The sequence below is a fragment of the Nothobranchius furzeri genome, chromosome 8 (assembly GCF_043380555.1).
Source record: "Nothobranchius furzeri strain GRZ-AD chromosome 8, NfurGRZ-RIMD1, whole genome shotgun sequence".
Classification (NCBI taxonomy): Eukaryota; Metazoa; Chordata; class Actinopteri; order Cyprinodontiformes; family Nothobranchiidae; genus Nothobranchius; species Nothobranchius furzeri.
This window is the reverse complement of record NC_091748.1, coordinates 66,473,550-66,490,870: the sequence shown is the minus strand read 5'-3', so window position 1 is coordinate 66,490,870 and position 17,321 is coordinate 66,473,550. Positions and strand designations below refer to the sequence as shown.

General features: G+C 41.0%; 1 protein-coding gene and 1 long non-coding RNA gene across 12 annotated transcripts in view; both read left to right on the top strand.

Annotated features, from left to right (window-relative positions):
• dennd1b (DENN/MADD domain containing 1B) overlaps positions 1-17,321 on the top strand; it is a 127,532-nt gene that overhangs the window by 11,835 nt on the left and 98,376 nt on the right. The window lies entirely within an intron of this gene.
• On the top strand, positions 174-4,207 carry LOC139071570 (uncharacterized). Its single transcript, XR_011521414.1, has 2 exons — positions 174-3,231; positions 3,961-4,207. It is a non-coding gene; the product is annotated as an uncharacterized lncRNA (long non-coding RNA).

Here is a 17,321-nt window from a genome sequence, read left to right as displayed (position 1 = left end):
CATTCCTCTGCTGCATCAGCCCCCACGTTTTCGTCTCAAATGTTCACTTAGGGACGTCGTGCTTCCGTCGTGCCATGGTTTTTGCATATTTTGCAGGTCACCGGTCTTTTCAAGGCATCTAGTGAAGTGCTCCCATACTCGTGAGGATTTTGTCCGGGGTTTCTCTTGTTTTGTCGCTTCTATTTTTCTTCCGTATTTCTTGTTGTTCCGCCATCTCTCACAGCAAGATGAGCGTCAGTAACGTGATACGTCATGAAAACCGAGGGCACTTATTGGCTCATTTCTTCTCCTACGGCTCCACTGGTAGATCAGTGGCTCATTACTGCCACACACTGGCGGCAAATTTAACAGATTGTAAGCGATGTCAGATTGGGGTAAAAAATAGACTTTATGCGGTAAAATATGATTATTAAACAACTAATCGATGACTAAAAAGTTGTTAACTATTTTAATAATCGATTATAATCGATTAAATCGATTAGTTGTTTCAGCTCTAGTTGGATGTCTGTGACTATCTTGACTTTTTCTTGACGTGTCCTGGAGACATGAAAATCAGTAACAGATACTGTGTATTTGTAGTTGGTTGTATTTTTATTACCAATCGGAGAACAGAATTACAATAATGTTTGATTTAAGGTAATGATAGATAGGGATGCACCGATCAGGTTTTTTGCTGCCGATCACCGATGCCGATATCAAAGAATGCTGATCACCGATACCGATCACCGATACCGATCACGTGGACTGACCAGACATTTTCTACAACATTATAATGAGTGCTACAAACTACATAATCTGGGAATAAAGGAAATGTAACCTAATCTAAAATGGTCTGTATTAAGGTTGTCACGGTGTGAAAATTTTACTTCACGGTTATTGTGACCAAAATTACCACGGTTTTTGGTATTATCGTGGTATTTTTTTAAAAACATGTTAGATTTTCACACAATTAAATGAACCCTGTATGTCAGGAAATATTGTCCTCAGTTTGTGTCTAAATTTTGCCTAAAATGTGTTATTTTGTAATTATGCTGTTTATTTGTTTACATTTTTTCCCTTTAGTCTTTAAAATACCAATATTTGCCCATAACTTCTTATTTTATGTCTGTTTGACACCATCATTTTAAAACTATTACACCAGATGATACTCAGTACTCAAGTAGCCTTCTAATCAGATACTTTTTTTTACCCTTACTTGAGTAATAAACCCTATATCAGGACAATATTTTCCTCGGTTTGTGTCCTTCCAGTGAGCTTTGCAGATTTGGAAAAATGTCATCAGGCAGTAATCATTGTTAAATTCATAATTATTCTCAGAGAGAGACCAACTCTTATCTGCCCCTGGGAGCCCCGTAATGCATAGCGTCATTTTAACATGGTGGTGTCCGCGACACGGTTTATATGCAGGTAGCGGCGCTGCGGCTGCTTTATATAGCGACTCGTCGCATTCTCCCTCAACCCAAATCCTCGGATCACGCATTTTAGCTAAAACGCTAACGTTAGCTTTCCTTGCATTGACTGTAGAGTTGTGGGTGATGGTCACGCAGATGTGTCCTGAGATTTGAAGCGTTGCTGCCTTTCACACACTTTTCCTGCACGTGCTGCAAACAGGATAGCCGTTTTCTATTTATAAACTGTCCCTCGGCATTCTTCAAACATCCAAAAGATGCCCGTTCTTCCGACTTTGTCTTCTTTGAGGGATAAAAAATGTCCTGAACTCTGCCATCTCCTCCTTTGGCCATTACTTCAGCTTTAGCTTCAAGAAAGTTTTGGTTGTAAACAAAGCGCGCATGTGCCGCCGGCAACTTCAGCAGATGATACGGTAGCTGGTAAGGGTCACCGCGCCTACATGGTTAATTAATTAAATAAATCTCAATTAATATATTTCCTGTTTTTGTTCATGTCCATAAATATTTAAACACGCTTGAATTTAAAACGAGCCTTTAACAGTGAGGTGCTAGTTTAATTTATCACAATTGGGCTAGTTAAACGTGCAACAATGTGATAATTTAGTTAATGCAATTTATAAATATCCATTAAAATATAAAAACTGGAATTAAAAAGAGACATTCGGCAGCACAAAGAACTTGTCAAACACAATATTTATTATAATAATTGTAGGCAAAGTTATTTACCAGGTGAATCAGCTCACACGTCACCAAGTGTCACAGGGCCAGAATCAGTAGTCTCCTTCATGATATCATGATGTAATCTAGCTTCAAGCTCGCAGTAGCGACCCACGTGTAGCAATAAGCTATGAAACAAAAACATAGATGATGTTAAAACTCAAAGGCTGCAATGAAGATTACATGATGATTAAAAACAACTCACCCTTACTACACCTGCAAGGCTTCATGTTAGCCTGGACCATTTGTAGCTGCAACAATCAGTCTGACAGCAGATAACTTGGGTTCATTTAGCCTGAAAAAAAGATGTATAACATCACAGTGTTGTGGGAGGTAGATTCAAGAGATGATGAGAAACATGTGAAGAGCAGAGTGAGGATGGAGCTACAGGTCTTTCTGTTAGATCAGGAGGCCCTGAGGTAAAATGGGATGTTAGTGTGAGTCTGGGACGATACTCCTCTCCAGTGGTGACCAGCCACGCTGAGATGTAAGGAAAAAAAACAGAATACAGAGTACAGTATTATTATTTATAATGTTTTTACCTGTATCAGTAGACCTCGCACTGTCATTCAGATGGAAGCTGCTCAGAAGCTCTCCACCACACCTGAGTCTGTTCAGGAGTGTAGAAGCTGCTCTGGGTGGAATTTAGAGCTGAAACAACTAATCGATTTAATCGATTATAATCGATTATTAAAATAGTTAACAACTTTTTTAGTCATCGATTAGTTGTTTAATAATCATATTTTACCGCATAAAGTCTATTTTTTACCACAATCTGACATCGGTTACAAGCTGTTAAATTTGCCGCCAGTGTGTGGCAGTAATGAGCCACTGATCTACCAGTGGAGCCGTAGAAGAAGAAATGAGCCAATGGGTGCCCTCGGTTTTCATGACGTATCACGTTACTGACGCTCATCTTGCTGTGAGAAAATGGCGGAACAAGAGGAAATACGGAAGAAAAATAGAAGCGACAAAACTGAAGAGAAACCCCGGACAAAAACCTCACGAGTATGGGAGCACATTTGAGACGAAAGCATGTGGGGGCTGATGCAGCAGAGGAAGAGCACCGCGGTCAAGTGAGCCGTCATTTGGAAGAGCCAGCCCGGTAAGTAACAGAAAATAAACAAGCTGGACTTAGTGTTTTAGCTGAGTTCGTTATACTGGATGTTAAACATGTTTTTTTGCCGCGTCAGTCTACGGTGTTCTACTTCTGATTGACTAGATGCAATCGTGAATCTCCTCCGTGTTGTGTATCATGCGCTTGCCAAATTTAGCACGTCTGTTTATAAGAATGTTCTCGTTAAGAGAAAAACGGCACAAACCCATAACTATGTTCCTCATTCAAAAAAGGACAACTCCGCGGAGAAAAATATACAGACAAGCTGTGTCCAGGTGAATATAACGCGGCATAGTTGTACACTTTCAATTTTTAAATACAGGAGAAATTCAGAAAAAGTCATTTTTTTACTATTAAAAGGCTGTTTTACTATCTAACGCTGTAAAACGCCTCACAACACATTTTTATCATGTTTCTTAAACAGTATTACACAAAATAAACATTTTTCACATTTCTCTGGCTAATTTAAACACTCCCGACTCAAAGTAAAAACCTCATGAGCTTCTTACTTAGAGCTTTTTAATAGTAAAAATGTTTTACTTTTTTTCTGAATATCTCCTGTTGCGGGCTATTTTGTAGAACGTAACCCTCAAAATAAATGATCACTGTATATTGTTAATTAATTCAAATAATATAATATTGATTTAGTGTTGTAGTGTGTGTGCTGCTTTATTTTATATGTGTACTTATTTCAGTCTATTTGTGTTTCTTATGCAGAAAAAAACAAGCAACGATGGACAACTACATGGGGAAGAAGACACTCACCCCCCAGCAATTCATACCACTTACAAACTCTATTCTAAACATGCTGGTAAAAGACATGAGGCCACTATCCATGGTGGAAGGAGCAGGCTTCCAGCTAATGCTAAAAATTATTCTGGACTGATATTTTGCACTGTTTAGCTCATTTTATACTGCTGACTGTGTTCATGTGCAATAAAATAGATTGCAGTCAACTGCACAATTCTCTTATGTTTTTTTGTTCTTAACTGAAATGCATCCATCACTTGTATAGGTTAAATAGCTAAACAATAACAAACCGATTAATCGATTAATCGAAAAAATAATCGACAGATTAATCGATTATGAAAATAATCGTTAGTTGCAGCCCTAGTGGAATTGCCATCATGGTTCCAGTGTCAGACACACTGCTGCTGGGTGGCTATGTGAAATATAAAGAAACAGTAAATATATTTATAGTTGTTTTAAAGAACAGTAACACACGTGTGTAACAATAAGCTGAAATAATTACATTATGTTAAAACTTGAAGGTAAAGAAAGAGAGATGGTTAAAATCAGATCAGACATGTTCTAATGAGAACCAGACTCAGCACCGGGTCAGCTTTTTAGCTGCAGGAGAAGCTACTCCTCAGTGTCCCTCTTGCTCTGCATCAGCGCTGATATTACTAACTGGCACCCGAACTCAACCCGAACCATCTGTGACATTATCCATTATCTCACTCACTCACTCACTCACTCACTCACTCACTCACTCACTCACACACACACACACACACACACACACACACACAACTCGCTTAGAGCCTGCGGGCATTGTGGACTGATACTAGCTAAATTACGTGAACCACGTCTCTCTTACTTTGCATATATAAATATAGCAAATATAGCTACAAAATTACAGGTAGGGAACAATCTTTAGAAGCTGTTAAAAGTAATTATTTAGCTTACTCACCGCAGATTGGGCCCAAAATCTCCATTTTGGGGAAGCTGCAGTCGGCAGGATCCGGCTAATTATTGGAACGGCTTGGACTAATTTGTGAAAAGCTCTTCAAACCAGCATAACCCGGTTCAAACTCCATCAAATTGGTGAAAGAGTCACATGTAAAAAATACTAAACTACAAAATCTAACAGCCAAGCTACTAGAACTAAATAATTATAATACTAGAAGCTTTGCTGGGATTCTGACACAATGCTAATGCTAACTACAGCACAACTCACTTTCGGCTAGGCTGGTTGAGACTGCGGGGCTTTTATAACCTACAGCCACAGAGCTGCTACGTAGTACTTTTCTTAGATACGTAGCATCTTTCTCGTTAGCCATTGGCTAAAACCGACTCAAAATAAACGTGTTGTATAATTTTGAGCTGAATAGGGCGCCAGACTGACGTTTTTGGACAGAATTTAGAGTTTTCAAAGAAAATGCATCAAAATGCAAAAATAATAACTACATATGTCTACAACACTATTAGACACTCATTTATACTAGTTATCAGCTAAAAAAAGTAGATTTTGATGTGACTTGATCTTTAAGTTGATATTAAGTGTATAAACAAATATATTAATGTTAGTTTCATTGATCTGAGTTGTGATCAGGATGTGCACTAACCCCGTCCTGGAATCAGCTAGTAGGTAATGACTGGGAGGTCAAGGTGAAAAGTGGAAATCGTGTCCTTTTCAGGTCGTACCACATGACTTCACCACACCTTGGCCCTCTGAGTTTACACACAATCTTTCATTATAGTAGCAAGTGGACATGTCACATTCTTTCTTTGCACATATGGAAAGTGCTTCTGGCCAAAGAATCAAACAGTGGGGTAAAACACAACAAGGTGGGGCAAAACACTGTTGTCGGTAGTTTACACAGTGGGTGATGATGTATGGGAGGGGGGTTGGCTCAGCCTTCTCCCTCACTCACTCACTCACTCACTCACTCACTCACTCACTCACTCACTCACTCAACACAACACAGAAACTCTATGGGAGAGCTGTTCTGTGTTACTTTGTGATTGCAGGTACATGTTAAAGTGTGCATGAATGTGCACGGCTGCATGGTTGTGGGAGCCCATGCATGTCACAGACACGCATAACTGCAGGAGGCTCATCTGAATCCACTAGTGCTGTCAGACTGGGGGAACATGGAACGACTTCTAGGCACTGACACTCGTGGGCTATTTTTAGACTTCCCCTTTTCACTGCCAAAAAAAAAAGTGGGGAAAAGTAGGGAACCGATCAATAATTTAAAACGGGATGATTTTGATGACTGTAGAAGAGTTTCATCTCGTTATCCTCGCTTGCACCCTCACAGCGGCCTTGTTGGTGGCAATTTAAAATTATTTTGTTTTTGTTTGTGCATCTGTCTGCATGTGTTTGGCAGATGAACCTGATCCCTTGTGGTCACCCTTACATTTTAATTCTAAATCGTCTCAGTTGTTAACAGCTGTGACATTTTTATGTTCAAAAGCACAAAGGCCATAACAATGTCTACACTAATGTAGCTTCTGCTGTTAATTTTTGATGCTGGAGTTGTCTGAGTGATGCTTAGGAGCATAGTGCTTGTTTTGCACAGCAGATGGCACGAGCATATACAACCAAACACTAACAGTTGCACTCATAACCCGCTATTCTGAGTCACAGAACAATAATTGGCAGTTTCTCTTGTATGTAATACCAGTTTGGCCTAGATAAGCCCACAAATGAACAGGATTAGTGTAGCCTCTGCTTTAATGTCGCTTTAGTAATGGTAATCTGCCCTAGTCTGGCAAATTAGATTTCATCAAATAATCTGTGCTAAAAGCTATATATGTTGACTTGTTGGACTGACATGTAGAGCGAGTATTAGTAGGATTTTAACAGGATTTTCAGTTTTTTTCTGCTCATGACTACATAAACCAATGAGATTTTCTTGTCATTCATAGAGCAAATAGCATCAAGCTCTGATGTAGCTTTTTAACTCACCAAGATGTAAGTCTTCTAACTGGAGGCCACCAAATAGTTCCCGAGCTCAGCTGTGTCTGCAGCTCACCGCTCCCCACGGGGATTGGTCAAAGGTGGAGGACAATTTTCACCACACCGCACCAGTGTGAGGGACAACTATGGGACTTAAACTTATCTGAATGTTTGTGGGTAAACGTGCAAAGTGAGTGCACAAATACACTTCTGCTGGCATAGATGCATCTTTGGTATTGTTTTATTTGTCAGTGGTATTACATTTCTGATATGTAGATTGTATGTTTAAAGATGGAAGAAAACCTATTTGTGTCTGCACAAACTGGATTTTCAGGTTGCTTTCGTTCTCATTGGGCTGTGTGCAGACAGACTGATGGTAAATACAATAAAAGATGAATGAAATAAAAGCAGAAAAGTCTTTTCCTCACCAATTAATGAAGTCAACCTACTTATTGACGTGATGAGGACTGGTATCCTGACACCCAGACTTTACTTCCCTTAGACCTTCATTTTGTGGCCAAAGCTAAGTCCGACCATACTAGCCCGCTGTCTGTGCTGTCATATCAGCTTCCATCTTTCCTATTTACATGTCAACAGCTACGCCCTCAGGCTACGTCGCTCCGCTCAAGGCTGCTCCGAGGGTGCCTAACACCACACAATTACTGTAAAGACCGTGGCGTTTACATGCGTGTAGTTCCCCAACTGGCCCTTAATTTGGGTTCTGGCCTACTTTTTAGGACAGAAAAAAATAGGTCAATCTAGATGCCTGTGTAAATGTCTGAGACAGTTTATTGTTGGAAATCATGTAATTCACTCACAAGGCCTTTGTTTTCATGTAGACAATCAGTGACACTCGATGCTAAGTTGTTAAATGTAGGGTTGCTCATTTGTGTGGATTCTTGGTTATGATGCACACTAAAGCTACGTGGAAATGAAAAGTCTGGATTTTCTGTTTTTATTCTACTGAATATTCATTCATTTATCAAAGTGAAAATGACATAATTATTAAGTGAATGAAAAATCAGTAGCCATTTAATTCAAGACTGATTATTTAACTTTCACAAATCTAATAAAGTGGTTCAGCAGAACACTGAGCTTTTTATTCACAGTAATTCTCTAGATTCCCTTAAATCGCCGGAGTATTGGTCTGTCCTGAAGTTTGCTTTAAGTCTGGAGGTTTTTTTTTTTTTTTTTTTTTTTTTTTTTTGGAGGACGCTGGTGTTTCAGATCAGTTCAAATCAGGCCAAACAGGAAGTCAAACATGAAAGCAGTGTAAAACAGTGTGTGTGTGCGTGCATGTGTGCATGCATGTGTGTGCATATGTGCCTGTGTGTGCGCGTGCTTGTGTGTGCGAGTGTATCTGTATGTGTGTGTGCGCGAGTGTATCTGTATGTGTGTGTGCACAAGTGTATGTGTGTGTGCGCGAGTGTGTGTGTGTGTGTGTGTGTGTGTGTGTGCGTGCGCGCACGCGAGTGTGCGTGTGTGTGTGTGCGTGTGTGTGGGAGTGTGCTAGTGTGTGTGTGTGTGTGTGTGTGTGTGTGCGCGCGAATGTATGCGTGTGTGCATGTGTGTGTGCATGTGCGCCTGTGTATGCGTGCATGCATGCGTGCTTGTGTGTGCGAGTGTATCTGTATGTGTGTGCATGCGTGTCTGTGTGTGTGTGTGTGTGTGTGTGTGCACGCGAATGTATGCGTGTGTGCATGTGCGCCTGTGTATGCGTGCATGCATGCGTGCTTGTGTGTGTGCGAGTGTATCTGTATGTGTATGCATGCGTGTCTGTGTGTGTGTGTGCGCGTGTGCGCGCACCTGTGTGTTACCTTGAGTGTTTTTCTGTCAGTATTTTGCCCATCAGTCCTGCAGCGCAGGGGCCCTCATGTATATGTTTGAGATTAGGCGCTGTGGTACTCTTTTAACAGATACAGATAACATTGACATCCCTGTGGAAAGTTTGGCTGACTGAGTCACCGGCTGCATGACTGAGAGCTGTCTGTCTGTCAGCCTTTGCATGTGAACTTCAAATCACAGCTCAGCAGCACCAAGCTTGTAGCCGCCAAAGGCAAGGCTTTACACTGTCATCAGCACCACGCGGCTGCCTCTGGGTGCCATGCCATATGACATTAACTGAGATCGATCCACTCCACACCTCAAGGAGCTGCTGTGCTGCACACGGTGTTGCCTCTGATGTTGTTACCACAATCTCAAAGAAAACAAACTCCTTTCGAATAGCTGTAACAGTCTGACAATGACCTGATTGTTAACCAGTTTCTAAATCTTTGCCCAAAAATGAAAAATTCTTTCACCTCAGGGCCATTTTTGAAATGGCAGTCGCATTAAAAACAAGTCTTACTTGGTAATAAATGCTCTTTGCCTTTTTTGTAAACTATTGTTGTCAAAAATGACTTTTTTCCTAAGTGCTGTCTATGACGGAGTTTATGCACGCTAGCTTAATGATAGAGCCATTACTTTACAGTGCTTTCATTGATGTTGTGACTGAAGCAGATGGTTGGACCATATGGAGAGAAATGTGTATTTACAAGAAGACATGTTGGAGTTGAGCAGCCAGCACCCAGAGATGAAATCATCACGGTTTACCTGTGCTGCTGCAGCCAGACACAATGTTGTTCCTTATCTCGTGTGTTTGGAAAGGGAAAACTAGGCCGTTTCCAGAGTTTTAGTTACGTTTCAACTTTAAAGGCTACGAAACAGAATGAAGTATGAAGAAAGTTAGACGACTTTGTCCACAGTGGTATTTCTTTACTGCTTTTTTTCCTCCTGCGTCCTCCTCCTAACAAATGCGCCGCATGTGTTGGGCTGAAGAAGCAGTCAAGCAGAGCCAGTGCTTGACATAATGTTGGACCAGTATGGAATCTGACTGGGAATATCAGCGCTGATATGTGCTGATACGGAGAGGCTGTCACAAAGGTTGCATCCATATGCTGTGCCACTCATTCGTGAAGCTGTGAAATTGGGTTGCATCCCAACTAGCCCGGAGACAGTATCGCTTTCACTTCTTTCGTTCCATCTCCCTCCACCATTCCCCCCCTCCTCCTCCTCCTAGCTCGTCCCACTGAAGCATTTTTCTCACATAGCTGGGAAGACGGAACAACTAATGTGGCATTAATAGGGTCACATCATCTCCATGCAGCGCTCTCTTTCTTCTCCTTCCAGCTGAGACTGTTGTTTATCTTTTTCAGATGTAGCTGTAGAAATGGCTGAGAAATCCCTCAGGCCAGCATCGCTCACATGTGAAGCCTGCCAATTGGGCTTTTTGGCTGCTAACGCACTCTCTACCTTAGAGGTTGTTTTCTCTTTGTTTATTCAAGATTTCAAACATTGGAAGCAAATTTTATCACCCCTTTGCAAATCTAGACCTATATATAGACCTCATCTAGAGCAGCTTGGTGATGCATTCGATTTATGATTTATTTATTTATTTTAATTGCACAGATTCTCTGTGCGTCATATAAGCTCTGGGTCATAATTTGGACCTATATTTATTTAACAGTTATAAATCTGCAGTAAATTGATGCAGTTTAAGATTTTCTGAGCACTTCGGTCTTACGCTTCTCATTTCACGGCCTTCATTCGTAACACACTAGTGTGACCAATCAAGACTAGTAAATTTAAGCACCATGTCATAGTTTACAAAGTTTCTTTTTCTCCATCAAAACCTCAGTAAATTCAGCATGAAATGTAATGCCATTTGGCGTGTGAGGCGCGATAAGCAAAGTGGGGGGAAAAAAGAAGTTTTAAACGTCACCGAGTGTGTGTTTAGGTCTGCTGGCCTTTGAGAGATGCCAGTTAATCTGCTTACTCCTTTAATTGTTAGTGGAGGGGTTGGGCCTCCTCCCAGCCAGAATAAGACTACTGATCCAGAAGTAAAGCGATGACCACTGCAGTTATTCCTTCCTTTAGGTTGTGCCCCCCCTTCCCCTTTGCTTCTCTTCATCTGCCCCTCGTCTCCTCCTCCTCCTCCAGCATCCCCTCCATCAGAGGGAAGAAAGCTCCTTGTTCTGACAATAGACATTTTTAACCATATGTTGGCTTGACATCTTCATCAGGTTCACAGCAGGTTACCTTAGTAAACTTTCACTCCACTGCCTGATGGGATTTTCTCCTCCTGCTTCTACAGTCGGCCCCGGCTCAAAGTCTAGACGGCCTCCGAGGCAGAGTCCCTTTAGCCTCGTGTCCACAATGGCCGTATTGTGGACGCTTAGTAGCGGTAGCTTCCTCCAGTTGTAGCAAACAGGCAAGCGCTAAAACAATGCTTTTGTCCAGGGGCATGCGAGGGGGCTTAATCCACTACATACTGTGAAATAAGTCTCTCTCTGAGATGAGAGCAAGCAAGAGAAACCGAGTGAATGAAATCTTTGCCAAGGAGGTTAGAGTGCAGCAGTTTAACCCCTGGCCAAGAAAGAGGGAGGAGAGGAGGCAAAGGGAGAGGGAAAAAAGAAGAACAAGGAGAGGCAGGCGCTCCATCCCTTCATCTCTGGAACCCGAATGGAGGAGAAGGGCTGCCGGTGGCTTTCTCAGCCTCTCTTCTCACCAGAGGAGCTGCTGTTCACCATATGGGATTTGGCCTCCCTTAACAAACAGGCCCCCCATTCACTCACATTCAGCCATAGCTGGAAAAAGGTGGATAAAAAGTGCATTTTTACAACACTGGATGGCCATGAGGGCTCTTAGTCTGTGTTTGATTCACACAGAATAGAGAATTATAAACTAAAAGCTTTCATCTAAATGTGTATTCACACTGGATTTAGGGCTGAGTCTTTTTGTGCTTGACTGAAGCAAGAACTTTGCATTCAGGCCACCATCACTGAGCTGCTGAGGTGAGCATGTAGAAGCACTGAGCACACATCTGCCTCTGCTCTGTGGGCGTATTTCATCTCCATCACATACCTGTTCCAGTTGTTTGAAAAGGTTATTTTTATTCAGCACTTTGTCATTCAAAGCTAGCAAGTTGGATGATTTTATTTTCTTCCTCTTCTTTTTTTAACATGACAAAATGGCTGCAAGTCGAAGAACTTCCTGTGCAGCTGTGCGGCATTGGACAGTGTGAGCCTTCTGACACACTGGTATAATGTGCCAACGTTTTCCTCCAGCCAGCAGCATTAGGCATGACACCCTCTGCCAACAGCTTCTTTTTAGCCCACTTGAAAAATCCCAAGAAGCATCGCTTTATGCCAAGATGAACATGCCAGCATATTTCATTTTTAGCCAATAGATGCAGATTTTTGTGGAAAATTCACGAAATGGAAGGTAAAGCTGTTTGCATCTTTCTTCTCATCTTTGAGTGAGTATTTGCTCGTTGCTAGTTGATTCTGTTTAATCCCGTTCAACGATCCAGGTAGATGGAAAAGAAGAAGCGTTTCGTCAATCACCCATTAACCCCTCATCTTCTGTCAACGACAGGCGTCTTGAAAATAGACAAACCATTGATTTTTGACCATATCAAGCCCTGTAGCCCCCCTCCTCTCACCAGTATCTGTGTCACAGCTCAGGGGCTGCTGGCTTGTTGGCCCCACTGTGACTGAGGGAGGTCAGCCATGCTTGAAGCCCTCTGGGATCAATGGACAAGCTACCGTACTGTAAATACTCACTCCTGAGCTTGCTATCCATCTGTAAACACACATCTACTCATGCTGTACACACACACACACACACGCACGCACGCACGCACGCACGCGCACACACACACACACACACACACACACACACACACACACACACACACACACACTGCAAACAGAGCAGCGGTCACTCCAAGAGCTTTTCAGCACATTTGCCCTCTTCTATTTACTTGGGTGTTAATGGAGGAATCTAACGCTCGATATGTGATTTCAATTCAATTCTCACCCGTTGGATCTGTTTACGCCCCACCGGGGTGACATGTGCTATAGGTTGTTTTTACGCTGTCAGTCAAGCTGCCACTGGTATCACCCACACTGAGCTGTTTTATGCAGTTTGCTGCAGCTCTTTATGGATTTAGCCGACTGCAGTAAACACACAATCAGTTCTTTGCATTTGTGGCTTTGATGGAAGTAGGTGAAAGAGAGGCAGACTAATTTTTTTTAGTTTTTTATAAATAAATTTCTTATGCAGCGTACCAGTATGTGTGTGAGTGTTTGCTTGTGTGTGTATGTGTGCGTGTGTGTGGCAGATTTGTGCTAAAACGGGAGTCAGAGGAAGCTGAAGAGCAAAGAAATTATTTATTTATTTTTTTAGAATTATAATAAATTAATGCTGATGTGTCTTTAAGCAAAGTCCTTCATATAGGGCAGATAAAATGTAGAATTACTTTGGTGTTAGATTTTAGATTTATGCCCACCACCTGGTCCGACTTCTGAGCCCCTGGGTGTGTAATTCCTACTTTCTGCCCCACACACAGTGTGTTATAACTATTTTGAGCGAGTTAAAACATTTATACAAGCTGTGTAAAATTCCCAAGCAATGTTTTTAAAGATCCAAAGAAGTCTCAGAGTTTCAAAAATAATCACAAAGAAGTGAACACACCATTTTCACGTTCAAACTGAATAAGGATTTTCCCAAGCATTGTCTGCAGAGTTGGTAGCCAACTTGAGTGTTGCTAAATTCTAAATTAAATATTTAATGAAGCTCATACTGTGTGTCCAATGTGCATGTGTATTTTTGAAGGAGGGGAGGGTGGATTAACCAATGCAGGATCTGTCATGGTGACATTTGTGTCCCCTGGCAGAGCAGCGGGGGTTCTCTTCCCCTCTGTAACCTTCAACTTTCAGCCTTAACCCCCTTCAGGCTACCTTTTGCATCCTCCCCACACCCAGCATGTCCAGAGGAAGGCATGTACAAATGTAAGCAATGGGGGAAAAATATGGAGAGGAGTGCAACAGCAAAGAGAACAGAAAGCTGCAGGGGAAGGCAGAAGAACAAGAGTAAAAATAAGATATGCATGAAGGAGAGAAGAGATGAGACGGGCCTTAAATGAGGCAGAAGTGGGGGATGGCAAAAAAACAAACAATATGTGAAGGACAAGATGGTGGGAACAATAAGTGAGTATGAACGATGGAACAGAAGGCATAAGGAAATGAAAGAGCTGCATGACTGAAATGAGAGAATTTGAGAACGTTAAAAAAAGCTTTTTGTTAAAGCTTCAAAGTTCTTTTATATCCCAGCAGCAGGAGAAGAGGGTGCTGGGGTGTAAAAGGGGACATGTTTCATGACACAGATGTGGATGTCTGAAGTAACAACAGACTGAAAAACCCTTAAAAAAGACAAACCTGTTACTTTTTCTGCCCCTTTAAAACAGATCCCACTCACTGAGCGGTTCAGATATTGAGATACTCAGATACTGAGCTTCACTTCTCCAGAACTCGTCCAACCTCTTTATTTTCATCCTCACTTTACCTTCTAATCATAGTATATCACGCTCATGACGATTAGCAGCTATGATTTGGTTTTAGTTCAAACAAAGGTCAAAAATGTATTCCTTCAAAATAATTCATGCAACATGATGAGTTATTTCACCTTCATAGATATGTTTTAATTAGATTTAGGTTCTATGAAGATTTTTTAAAAGTGTTTAACGTTCATTTCATTCATTCATTTATTTGTTTGTAGAGCGCCTTCCTGCCGCCAATCAAGGCAACTCAGAGCGCTGAACACAGCAGTGTAAAAACAACAAACATTAAAATAATAATGAATACCCCATAAAAAGTAAAAGTACTACACATGAATTCATGTGAAGTACCAAAGCAATAAAATCCTAGATAACATCACAAGGCCATTTGACACAATCGGTTAAAACAATAAGAAAGGACACCTACCTGTGAGTCTGTAGTGCATTTTCAATTTAGCTTTAAAAGCCTCAGGTGAAGTGGTGAATCTTAATTCCAGTGGAAGGGCTTTCCACAATTTTGGGGCAAAAGTGGTAAAAGCTCGATCTCTGCGACTTTTAAGCTTGGTTTGTGGAACAACCAGTAGGTTTTTGGCAGTGATCTTGAGGGGGCGTGTTTCTGCAGTAGTGATAATGGATAATTCGGCGCAGTCCCTGCTAGTGACTTGAATGTAAATAGAAGAACCTTGACCTCGATGACCTTGACCATTATGTTCACACAGATGAATGCGCTTTTCTGCATTAGAATATACACACAGGTCATTTCCCCCACAAGTTTCCAACCAGTCTGCCAGTCATTTGTCAGAGTGTGTAACTCCGGCCAGGTCGTGGTAATTACTCTAAACCGTGAGCTCACCATTAATGCTGATATTGAAAAATGAAATATTAAGAGTTTGGTCACTAATTCAGTCTGACTCGTCGTCCATCAGCGATCCTGAATATGTAGAGATGAAATTGGTGGGACTCCACCCTCGATTAACACAATTTTCATTTAGCATAACGGATCTCCATCATCTGTCTTGTCTCATTCACCATCAGCTGGACTTCTCATCCTCTCACAGATCATCAGGCAGGAGCACGAGGCTCGCTCCGATCATTGAGTTCTGCCGGGTTTCATCTCTTTTCAGGATGAGGCCCATGAAATCAGCCAATAGGATTAGGTAACGCATCGTGGGCTCTGCTGTGCTGTCGTGTGCGTTTCCATTGTGTTCATACCTCTGAACGACATGCAGGCTTGTCAGCCATGACACCATTCTTTACATTGTGCAGGACTCATGTGGTCTTTACTAAAAGAGTGGTAATTTCCTCAGACCTCATCCGTGTTGACGTGATGCTGTGGATCATTTTACTCAGACTAGAGTCAAACATGAGGAGACACGACGATCCTGGTTGTTTACAGCGTTTGTTTACACAGCTGGTGCTTTAGCCATAATGGTAAACAAACACCTCTTAGTTTATTTAGAGGTGAGGGGGAGTGTTAGTAGGCCTGTGGACCTTCTGCACGTCTGTGACTGTGAACTTGGCACGAAAAAGCTGGTCTCTTAGACCCTTGCTGTTCCTGCAGGGTCACAGAACAGACCTGGAGCTGTGGAAGTCGTGTTTACCAGATAACCCACATGTTCAGACCCAAGCTGTGTCCTGTGATTCATATTCAGTGTTCCTACAACACAGTTGTGGATTTGTTGTTACTAGTTTTTTCTTTTCTAATTGGTTTTAGATTAATGACAAGACAGCTTTATTTACATAGCACATTTCATACACAGAGGCAGTTCTGTGTGCTTTCCGTTAGCGAGAATAGCACAAACATTAAAATAACGTGACCGCTAGGCCTGGGGAGATGACAAATTTTGCCGGATGATATATTGTCCAACAAATTATCGACGGTAAACTATATTATTGTCGACATTATCGAGACCAAAATAACCACTTATGTATTGTTAATGTACCAAATAATGCTAGGAAACGTTTAATTAACATTGGAATATCCAGAACCTGAACTTCTAAAAAATAAAATAAAATAAAAAATTTCATAAAATAAGAAAGGACTCACTCTGTTTGAAATATTGCACCAAAAACAATAAAATAGACCCCGTCTCTTCAAAACAATAAATACAATGGCCTATCCAGTGTCAACTACCAAAACTTCACTTCAGTTATGATAATAAATAATAATAGAGTTGCACGTTTCTTCACCACAAAATACAGAGGCTGGAAAAACGGACTTCATTTTCATCGATCATACGATTAAGTGATTATTATCCAAGCTCTAGTGATAGCACAGTTAAAATAGCCTACACAAATAAATTTAGACCAAATTAAATACACTAATTAATTTCTGATTAAGTTAAAGGGTGAGCAGTTACAGTGCAGGAGGTGGCACATCTATTCAAAGGCTGATGACTACATGAAAGTTTCCCATTTCCATTTAAAAGTTACTAGAGGTGAAGCTCGTTTGAAGCTGATAAATGCCATTTTGTCTGATTGATAAATAAAACCAATTAATGTTGGATTTATTCTGCACTTTCAGGACATGAGAATAGCATTCTAGCATAATAGCAGCTGATATGGTCCTGATATCTGGAAAATGTGGTCATAATCCACACTCCTGTTATGGGCTTTCTTATGAGGTCTGATCCCCAGTCGGCTACATTCTCACAACATTTTGATCATATATTTTTCTATTCAAACACCCTTTGTATGATAGGTTTGTGTATTAACACTCACAACACTAAAAGATTGACTGAAAACGGTTAATTACTTTATCTGTAGTTAGAAATGTCCTGTTTTGAACATTATTTGATTGTTTATTGAAAACAGAATTCATAAACTTAATTATAAGTACTCTTTTTCATTTTTACATCTCTTCAGCTAAACAGTACAGCGTGTATCAGTGTTGGAATAATTAAGCAAATAAACTCAAGTGTGTGTTACTGAGACGTTCTTCAGTGTGCATGATTGGGTGTATAATACGAGCTATCATATCTACACTGAGAGTATAGATTTGCATATTTACAG